This window comes from Mastigoproctus giganteus, chromosome 11 (genome assembly GCF_048544385.1).
Source record: "Mastigoproctus giganteus isolate SK-2022 chromosome 11, ASM4854438v1, whole genome shotgun sequence".
In the NCBI taxonomy this organism is placed as follows: domain Eukaryota; kingdom Metazoa; phylum Arthropoda; class Arachnida; order Uropygi; family Thelyphonidae; genus Mastigoproctus; species Mastigoproctus giganteus.
In genome coordinates, this window is record NC_143585.1 from 107,049,427 (window position 1) to 107,060,908 (window position 11,482).

The 11,482-nt window shown below is 39.2% G+C and overlaps 1 protein-coding gene across 2 annotated transcripts in view; it reads right to left on the reverse strand.

The window, feature by feature from the left end:
• Nucleotides 1–10,241, reverse strand: part of LOC150078334 (uncharacterized) — a 108,286-nt gene extending 98,045 nt beyond the window's left edge. For both annotated transcript variants that reach the window (XM_090384712.1, XM_090384711.1), the window contains exon 1: nt 10,030–10,241. The gene's annotated coding sequence lies outside the window, so the exon portion shown is untranslated. The remainder of the gene's footprint in view (nt 1–10,029) is intronic.
• Nucleotides 10,242–11,482: the final 1,241 nt, after the last annotated feature.

Genomic DNA, 11,482 nt, shown 5'->3' on the forward strand with positions numbered 1-11,482 from the left:
AAAAAAAAAAAAATAGTACCGGAACGCTCGTTCTCCAGAAGACTATATGATAACGCCACATCCACTGAAGTCTGACGTCTGATTCAGTTACTGTACAGTAACTGAATCAGACTTCAGACTCACGGTTCATAGAACAACCAGTTCTAGCGTTCAGCTCATGGCGAATCAAAATACAGCGTTCGCACGCATTACAGTATATCTCATTCGTTGGATCTCTTTATCTAACACATTGTACTTTAGTAAGAAACGTTCAAGTTTCATTGCGAAATTCATATTTTTGTTTTTAAATAAATTTTAAAGCGATCTTAATTTTAAAGATTACTATTAATATATATTTTTAGTAGCAATGGGTAAAATAGATATTTCTCCCACCCCTTTGATTATTCATTGTTTCATAATATTAGGTATGTAAATTTAATGATTTTCTGTTATGACATTTAGAAAAAAAGTACCGGAACTTTGTTCCGGTGCGTTCCGGCCCGAATACACCATTGGTGTGGACTACTTAACAAGTACAGGGCAATGCTGACAAAAAGCCGCAAGTTATGATTAAACTTGAAAGTGTCTGCAGTTCTACCCAGACACGATAGGAGGGAGTATATGATGAGAGCATTGTCAATCAGTTCGGATCTGGAGAGACTGAAGGCTCATGGAGTAAATTTTTTGCAGCATGGTCTGTTTTTATTAACAAGGGAGACTGCTTCTACAGGGATGGGATACACTTAAATACAAGGGATGCAAAATGTGCTGGTACTATCAGGGAAGTGTTAGGTGATCTGGAAAACTGCTAGCTCTGGAGAGGGGGATTAGCCACAGGAAGAGGTGAAAGTGGTCTTACACTGCTTCTTTTGGAACGTGCATTAGCTTTGAAAGCAGGATGTTGGGGATTTCAAAGCCTGCTGTCAGTCATCACGGAACAAGTAAATACATGGGCTATGTAAGGATAATAATAATAATTACTTATTCCCTCTCTGGGACGTGAGAGGTAGCCTTAAGGTGTGCCCTGGACACCTTAAGGTGTCCAGGGCATACAACGAGCAACATGACAGACCATTACTCTATCGAGGTCATCCTTTGATGAATCCTGAAGCAGGTGTGGGTACCCTGAAAGACCCGTACCGACTTGACTTTTAGGTCGGAGGCCGATAGGCCTAAAGTCTGGAGAAAAGAGGCTGAGGCGGGGGTCCAAACTGCTCTATGTGAAATGGTGGCAGTAGATACTACCGCATTGAAATTAGTTAGGTCTCTGATTTGTTCTTTGAGACTTTGGTTGGTATCATAGTACCGAGACTTTAAGCGATGAGATACGTCTAGGTCGTGGCAGTGTCCTACAACTTGCGCGTCTATAATATGAGCGCTTTGTGCGTTAAAGCACGCTATGTCTGATTTACGCAAGCCTTGGTCGGTCTGATAGTGGAGTTCTTTCAGCGCGATCCATGCCTTTTGAGATAGTCAGTTTTCTAGGATGTCGACTATGGCATCGTGTCTTTTGACCCTCATGCCATGGGTCCGGTGACATCGGAATGCCACGTGAGCTAGAGTTTCAGTTGCTTGGCAACCCTCTCTACAGGCAGTGCTTTCATTCCTTCCTCTGGACATCCTGGCCAGGGTTGGAAGAGCATTGATTCTGGTTCGGTTTAAATCAATGAACTCATGCCCTGATAGGAATCGAGTGCCATCGGTGTTGGGACTTCACAATGTGAGGTGTCTGGAAGGCCTTGGCATCGCAAGAGCCTTGAAGGAGGTTCCGCCATTTTTGCTTGACCTTGCTTACTGTGTCCATTATCATATGCTGGTCTTTGATGAGATTGTTGCAAGACCGTAACTCTTTCTTGACAAGACTGTAATCAGCTAGTTTTCTTATAGTACAGGACGAAGATGTTTCGAGTCCTATAAGCCGATTACGTTTGAAAATGGGTATCAACCACCTCATAGAAGGGATGACAAGGCCTCCATCCACCACGTCAGCATGGAAGTGAGCTGTGGGCACATTTTGGGTAGGCGCATCCAAGTCCGGATGGCCGTCCTGACTTGAACGTCAAGTTTATTCAGCAACCCAGCAGTGATGCGCCCCAGCATTCATTTTGTGGCGTATAGTCTTGGTAGGACAAATACTCTGAGAATGAAGAGCCGCTGTTGTGGTTTCAGGGGAGCTTTCCTGAGTTTAGTTAGAGACACTCAGGGTGCATCCTATACTGGTTCTGCCACCGGGTGAAAAGTCCACCCCTAGATACCTCCACATGTTCTCAACTGAAACAGATGGAAGTTCAGTATTACTTAACAGGAATTTAATGTCTTGGACTTTGATTTTCTTCTCGCGTCCAGACGGGACGAGGGACATCGTCCATGTTTTAGAGAGGTTAATGGCCAAGCCCCGCTTCTTAAGGAAGTTGAAGGACTGGTCCAGAATCCTCTGTAGGCCACCTTTGGTGGACTTCATCAAAATCAGATCGTCAGCAAAAGCCATAGCATTAATCTTTTGATCCTGCAGGGAGAATCCAATATGGGAAGGGAGCTTTTTTTAAGAGCAAAAAAAACCTCAAATTATTATATTAGGGTTACCCGTAAATGATTACATTAACCCGCATTCGTGTCTGTAAATTGGGTGTGTTCTCTGGTCGATTTGCCTGTTTTGCTGGACGAAAAAACCCCAGCTTCTGGGGGGAAAAAACCTTGCTATCTACGCCTGAGACCGACTAACTCAGCCACGGAGTGAAAAAAAGCCCACTAAAGTTCTTCGCGTCATCGACGGGATTCGAACCTGGGCCTTTTCCACCTGGTGTGGGGAGGACTGTGACGATACCACTGTGCTACACGCGCAAACTCTTTTAAGAGCAAGTCCACAACCAAATTGAATAGGAGGGGAGATAGGGGTCCCCTTGTCGCACACCTCTCGTTGGTCTGATGAGGTGTTCCTTACCCGCGACTCTCATGTTTGGGCTACAGTTCTCCTGCAGGAAGATAATGTATTTCATGAAGGAAATTGGAAAGCCTTTCCTTTGTTGAGCTTCAATCACTGCTTTATAATCTATTTGGTCTAACGCCTTTTGAATATCTATCGACGCTAAGTAGAGAGGTCGTAAGTCCTGTCTGACTTTGTGCATGATAGCGGAGAGAAGATAAACATTCTCGGCACAGCCGTCGGCGGATATGAAGGCTCGTTGTCGATGGTCAAAGCGAATCAACTTCAAAACCCTCTTGTTCAGGACTTTATGGTAGTCTCACCACCAATGAAGCCACGGTTATAGCGCGGTAATCACCGGGCGAGGTAGGTTCACCCTTCATAGGAATAAAGATGGTATAAGCCTTCAGAAGTGATTCAGGGACAGTATCAATCAGTAAAAATATACGTAACAAGTCGATTAGGACTTGTACAGGAATACTCTTGAGTTGTTTCGGGCTGATCCCGTCGGGCCTAGGGCGTACTGACAGAGTTGGGCAGGCCTCTCTAAGCTCTGTTGGACTGATGGGCTTGTAAATCTCGGCCTTTAGCTGCTCATCCTCGGTGTAAGAGGGCGGTAGTGCCCTTCTTTCTGATGGCTCGTCTGGAGAACTGAATATCTCTGACCAGAACTCCTTGAACACATCGAAATTTGCTGACATGGGAGCTGCTGCCGCATCATCCAGAATGGTATGAGCACATCGCTTTCGATTCGTGGCATAAAGCCTTTGAATTTGAACGACAGGAGGGAGTATCTGATGAGAGCATTGTCAATCAGTTCGGACCTGGAGAGACTGAAGGCTCATGGAGTAAAATGTTTTGCAGCATGGTCTGTTTTTATTAACAAAAGAGACTGCTTCTACAGGGATGGGATACACTTAAATACAAGGGATTCAAAATGTGCTGGTACTATCAGGGAAGTGTTAGGTGGTCTTGAAAACTGCTAGCTGTGGGGAGGGGTGGGTACGTAGGCTAATAAATTAATAATAGCCACAGGAAGAGGTGAAACTGGTCTTGCACTGCTTCTTTTGGAACGTGCAATGACTTGAAAGCAAGATGTCGGGGATTTCAAAGCCTGCTATCGGTCCTGAGCTGGATATCATCATTCTTCTCTTTCTTGGTGATTCCCTTCTACTTTTGACTCTCTCTCTCTCTCTCTCTCTCTCTCTCTCTCTCTCTCTCTCTCTCTCTCTCTCTCTCTCTCTCTCTCTCTCTCAGGGTAACTCGGGATTTTTTTTTTTTTTTTTTTTGGGCTGGTGCAGCATAAGCCTCAGAGTTCCTTGCACCATATGGCTAATAATCACGGAACAAGTAAATACATGGGTTATGTAAGGATAATTAATTGTAAGAACAGGTGGCCCCCGTGTGTAGCACAGTTGGTAGTATCGCTGCCTCCCCACGCCGGGTGGATAAGACCTGAGTTCGAAGACGGGAGGAATTTTTATGTACCTTTTTCACAACGTGGCACTCGTGAGTAACATTATGTTTTCTTACATAATTTCTTACTTATGTAAGAAAAAATCATGCAAGGGTAGTATGGTTTTTTCTCCCGGAAACTCTGCTTTTCATCTAGAAAACAGAAAATCCGCCACACAGAACACACTCAATTTACAGACAGCATACACGGAGCAATATGACTTTAGTTGCCGATGCTCCTAAAAATCAATTAAAAACAACAAAAACAATATAAGAACAGGTGCAGGTATACTTTCATATACACCAATGCTAGGAGCATAGTAAATAAATTTGATGTATTATGACATGAAGAACTGTGGGGATAACCCTTCCCGCCCTCCTGTCCTGTACAGAAAGGACAGCAGGGTTATGCTCTTATTTAAGAAGCATGTAAAATCTAAGGTAGTGCATAGTTTGCATGAGTAGCCAGTACAAAGTTGAGTCAGTTTGGTGTGACGTAAGCTGGGAAATGAAAATGAGAGTGGGAGTGTGCGTGTGTGTGTGTTATAGGCCGAATGACTCTGATGAGTACAACAAACAACTAAACAAAAAAAATAGAGTGGATCAGTAAATCAGAATGATAATGGGAGATTTTAACTTTCCATATATTAACCGAAACTCGTGTGTTGGGCATTCACACACTAGCAAGATTTTGTGGATTTATTGGATGACTTTTCTACAACAGTAGGTTAGAGAGGCAATAATAGGAAACACTACTCTTTATCTGGTTATCAGTAGCAATTCTTCATGCATTAAGAAATTGCAGGTAAAGACCCACTAGGTGGCAGTGATCACAGCGTACTGAGGTTGTATTTTCTTAAAGACATTACTGTCAAGGTAAAGGGAAGGTTTGTAAGGGTGATGACAGTGGTCTCAGACAGTTTTTAAATGCTCTTCAGGGGACCCAACTGATGATGTTACCACCAACAAATAAATAGGAAGCGTTCAGGGAAATAATCATAGAAGATACTATGATTTCTTCTCTAAACAACTTTTCTTTTCATAATAACTCAGAAATACTGTTCAAGGCATAGACCAATATGGATATCAGATTGAACTAATGAGAATCGTGGAGGAGAAGAAATATGCGTGGGATGCATATAAATTATCAGGTGATACGAAAACCTGTGGTAGATATAAACAGTTCTGTAATCACGTCACAGAGGAATTTAGGCAATCTAAGGCACATTGTGAGAAAACTTTGGCAAAGGCTGCTTTAATTATGTAAACACTTAAAAGAAGGGAATGAATCGCTGCTGTCTTTCCACTTAACACAAAATCCAAGCACGAGGGTCTGTGGCCAAAACAGTGATTGATAAATGCTGCATGAATCTCTTCGAATACTTTAAGAAGACAACATCCTATTGAAATAAGCTGCAAATTCTTGGATTTCTATTTTTTATTTATTTATTTTTTTTTTTTTTGGAATAGGCCTAACGATGAAGCTGTTCCAGACTGTGGGTATCTGAGCAGACCTAACGTTCTGCTGAACGAAAGATATGAAGGTGCTGCATGCCTTGACAAGAAGAAGAAGAATCTTTATTGCAACGCTTAGAATGATCACTTACATAATAGTAGTTGTAACCGAAACCCGTCACGGCACAGTGACCAGGGGTTAACAACGTACTACAGAGACATTATTGCCTCAAAAAGCCAAAATACATAAATAAATAATAGAATAATAAATAAGTGAAATAAAATACAGGAAAATGGAGAAATGACTTGAGTATGCTAAATATATAGAACAAGTGCGTGTACAATCATTTGTTTCAAAATACATACTATGAGGATATACATTGAAGTGCATAAATATGTACATCGTTGGTTGGGTTAAGAATATACATTTCTCCAGACTCATATTATAAGAGTAATAGCCTTGGCCACCCCACTGAGTATTCTTTTCCTATATTGTTGATCTCGACAGAACTTGTTGACGTCGACATCTAAGTCCTGGACTCGATATAGCATCTGCTGAGAAAGAAACCGGTCGGATAGGTCAAGGCGTCTTTGCAGAGGGAATAGCTGGGGAATTGCTCGTAGATGTGCCACTGGGATCCTCCATGCACAGTTTTCCCAGAAGGAGGGGAAGGAGATGAGACCAGTCATGAGTTTGAATGTTGTGACGAGTTTCCTTTCATTAATGAGTGACCTGAGCCTTGGGAAGTTAAGTGTGTTGGCCAAAGAGGTGGTCCGGAGCTGGGGAGGAAGGCTAAGTTTGTGGCACACCCACTTAAGAAGCCAATACTCGGATGAGAAAACTGGTTTGGTGGTAGAGGGAGATGCAGATGCCCAAATCTCTGCAGCATAGAGAAGTGGGGGATACACTATTGTTGAAATGTATCTCACCATTTCAACAATAGGTGCATTTGTCTGTTATATGGTGCAGATGTTGCTTGCATATCCATCTAAGTCTGGCGGCTTTTGTGAGGAGTATGTTTACGTGCTGGCTGAAAAGAAGCTTTGGGTCGAATCTGATTCCTATGTCGATGTGATGTTGGACAAGCGGAATGGAGGCTCCCTTGAGGGTTGGATAGATTTTTGTTGGTTGTAGTTTTAATCATGATTTCTGATTTCTCGGGACTGATGTGCAGATCAAATTGTTTGAGGTAGATACATATTGAGGCGAGAGTGGAGGTTAGTGAAGAAGTAGGTTTTTTTTTTTTTTTTTTTTTTTTTAATTCTAGACTAATACAAATGTATGGAAGTTGTGTTAATGTTTTTTAATGTTTACAGCTACAACAATCAGGAAGTTGTTCAGTACAATGTTCTGTTCACCTGTGGTTTGTATTGATCAAAGACTAGGAAACTGACTATTGTTTTATAAATAGACGCCTAGTTTTATTTATTTTTGTAATATATTTCCTTGGACAGTATCTTTCCTAATTCATGTTAATATTAATTCCATAATATAAATTACGATTATTTTAATAAAACCAAAGGTGTGAAATTTGTTGAGTTGAAAGATAGTTTGTATTGACTAAAGCTAATGGCCTTGAAGTAAAATCTTCGCTCTTACATTACCAGTTCTTGACTTGGGAGAATAGCCAGTCCAAGAAAAAAATTCACGATTTTCAAGTGATTTACTGGATTTCCCTAGTTTCCTAAAAATATGCAGAAAATGGATGGTGCCGGAAATTAGACTGCTGAATTTGGGAGGTTGATCTGTATATTGTAAACATGAATGAATCAATCATTACAAACCCCAAAATATTGCGCTGATTTTACATACCGTATAAAATTAATCTGGCCTGACTTCAGGGTGAAGTAGTTACTTGAATAGCCCATCTAGAAACTTCGTAAAGGAAGAGGGAAAAACGTGAGCTTATTTCTCGTTGGTGAACCAACCAGTAACATCAGAGTTGGCAGTGTGCTAAGAATGTCTGAATGGATTTGCCGAGACATGAAAGAATTTGGCTGTCCAGTTTCAAGCTAACTGTGTTTATTGTGTAGTTGTCCACACACCTTGGAGAAGGTTCTAAGAGTGAAAGACTAGTGTTAGAAAATCTTTTGGTGGTTGCTTTTCTACCACCACACAAAAGAAGGTGTGGTGGTAGAAAATACACACGATAATGTGTGTTCCCCTCATTCCACATCACAGGAAATTGCCTGAATATATGTAGGCAGCGCCTGCATGAACTGAAGCCCAATGGTGATAAGCACCATTTGCCATGAGTGCACATTTGTTCTAAAGAGTGATTAGAGATACCAGCATTTCTCTGATAACATCACTGAAAGCAACACCTATGAGGATGAAGTTTAAAATAAAAGAAGGTTTTATTGGTCACCTGTTTGAGTGGGCATACTGACTTGTATGTGCTTTCAGGTGGCACAATAGCTGCGCAGAGTTACAGAGATGATATCTTGAACCCCCCCCCCCCAAGTGAGACCCTATGCAGGTGCAATAAAAGGCAATTTCTACTTACAGAACGATAATGCCCAACCACATCGTGCCAGATTGCCTGACTGACCGTATCTGTAGACGGATACCACTATCTGTATGGCGTGAACAGGAAACCTGCCGACTTCAAATCCAGTGGAGCATTCGTGGGCATCGTGAGATACGTCTTACTACTCTGTTCTCCTTTTGAAAATCCATAATCTCTCCAGAACTTAGAATTGCTTTTGTGGATCTGTGAATATCGATACCATCTTGGGTATCAACGGTATTCAGCATATCTCTGATTCCTGTATTTCAGCTACGTTGTCTTTCAGGATTTGTACTTCTGCATTTATTGCCATTTTATACCCACTAATTGTCATTAATAAAATTATTCGTATTTTCTATTTATCAATCTGTAATATTCATTAAAAATTGTCTACTTGGAAAGTTGCTATCGAATATTTTGATCGCAAATTTCCAAGTGGATGGGCTCTCATGATGCGCTCTTTGTAATCAGTTAAGAAATGATCGCCATGAAAAAACATTACAATGATTTTGAAATGAAAAAAATTACAATCGACTTTATGAAAGACTTTATCTTGTTAACTGATCATACATGTCCTAATCAAATATTAGGAGGAATATTTAATCAGAGCATGTCTTTTACTCGTGAGTAAAAGATATCAAGATGAGAATAAGGAAAAAATATTTTAGATCTTTAAATTAAAATATTGCATTTATATATTTTTGTATTAGGGAAAAGACCTTTCTATGTGAGGTGTTTTACGCTGACAGTTCTTCCGGAGTAATAATCCCTGTGGATTATGCGAATCGCTCATGAGTCAATCAAAATCATCAGTTTACTCCAAGAAAGTACAATATCGCTTAGCAATACAAAGTTGAAATATTAACGACAGTAGATGTCTGAATACTGCCAGACATATATAGCTGAGTAGAATTACTTTAGTTTTATGAATAACTAATTTCTCTTATCAATGAGATGTATGTTATACATTTTGTGCACACTAGTTCCCCCCACCCCGATCATGGTGAGAATCATATTTAAATAAAAGTAAACATATTTATTTAAGGGCAATGACATTGCCATTGTCGTTACACAAATTATGATTGCATTCCTCAACGATGCAGTCCTTTTACATTTTAAATTTATTTATATTTTTAACATTAAACCCTTTTACACCATTCATTCATCTTATAATTATATATTTGCAGTTTCGTTTTTCCTTTGTTCTCTGCCTAAGCCTAATCGTAATACTAAATTCCTTCGATGCCCCTTTAGAGTTCTGTAAAATAATTTTCGAATCATCTAAAATAGCTCATATGTTGAGAAACTCCGCGTTGCAATAAATTATTCAACCACGTGGATTGATTAATAGCGGTATTAATACAGAAAAATTGATAAATAAATTGAGAAATTCGTAAATTTTATTAATAAAACCATTTATATCGGTATAGAATCCTTGTACCCAGTTCAGACTCGTATAATGTCTATTTTATAATCTTAAAATTCAGACTAAAGCGTCTGTTAATTTTAGTGGATATTCTTTAAAAAATAATAATAAATTCCTATTAAAATGTTTAATAAGATATTTAAATGTTTTAAATTTAATGTGCCACAGTTAGTTATAAATTTTAGATATCTTTTTGCCACAGAGTACGAAAATTCCTTAGCAGCATTTTACATTTCTTGAATTAGTAAAAGACAATTTAAAACGCTAGTAGAGGGCTTTACCTGATTGCTCTTTTACGATGCCTCCGGCAATACGAACCGAAGCCTAAACCAAGAGTGGACGGATTAGGAGCCGAAAGCGGCAAGCGGAAGGGTCAGGAATACAACAGTTGCGCTTTTGTATTTCGTGAACTTTCAGATATTAGTAGGAAACTTTAGAAAGATTTGGCGTGCACTTGGAGCAAATTGATGAAAGAACAGTAAAGCAGCAAGGTGCATTAGTACTAGCGCAGTGAGTTCTGCCTTATCTACAGAAACTCTTATTGGAAGACGAGAATGGCGTCGGAATCACGTGACCACTGAAACGGGAATACCGTTCTTTTTATGCGAGATTCAGGAATGTAATATTCCAGGCCAACTCGTGGAAAACAGCTGTTCTCAGATCCGTTTTTAATGCGCTCATTTTCAAACCTAAGCGTTGTTCAAAAAGAAGTTTGACAAAAATACATTGTAATGTTAAAGTAGATAATAACATTTTGAAGTGTTCGAGTATATTTTAATCCGTAATTGTTACGTGCGGATACAGTATCGGCATTTGTACGACTTGCTATCTTAGACAAGCAGATAGCAAAGTCTGTATTCAGTGAAGATAAAGAGCTGCTCGTGGAAAATTAAATCTCTGAACAGAGTTGGTAGTTTTCTGTCATTTCCAATATAATCATACCTGTGGTTTATTACGTTTGCTATGTGAGAAAGTACTAAGTAGTCCATTCTTCCGGTCATTTCTTTCCTCAAAACCTTATTTTCGTGACATTGATTTTCGATTATATTTATCAAAAGGAAATCGCATAATCTGTCTCGATATTAAAATATATCTATTTCATAACGGAATATTTTCTTATATTCATACAAGTACATAGTACCGGCTTTTATAACATATTTTATAAGAACATTTTCTTCAGCAAATGATTTTAAAAAATCTTGTGCTGTCCGGCTAATCGATCAACGAAAAGAATGAAGTTGAAAGTAATTTCGGTTTAAAATAGCAGAAAGAATATCAGAGACAGCGAGTTCACAACGGTGTCCAATGTTGCACCGTATGCAGCGGTTTTTAAATGTAATATAAAGAATATAACTCTGTCCTGTATTAGTGACTAATCTGTGTATATTTTTCTTTTACTGGTATGCATATTTTGTGTGCGTTCATAAAGCGGCCTGAATTAGTTTGAAACATTATTACTTCTAAGAGGGATTAGTGTATAGAAAAATCAAATTATTTGTAATTTTAGATAGCTGACGACCATTAAAATATATGAAAATAAATGAAACTGAAGAAGGAATATGAATATCGTTTTATATCAGTCCATAACGCTTTTTAATAGGTTGTCCAGATTGTCCTTAATTATTTTAATGACTAATAATGCATCTATCTGAAAATAAGATGTGTCCAAAAATAAGATATTTAGGAAATTAAAAGAAAGTGAAAAAATTTATTAAGAAACTTGAATATGGAAGA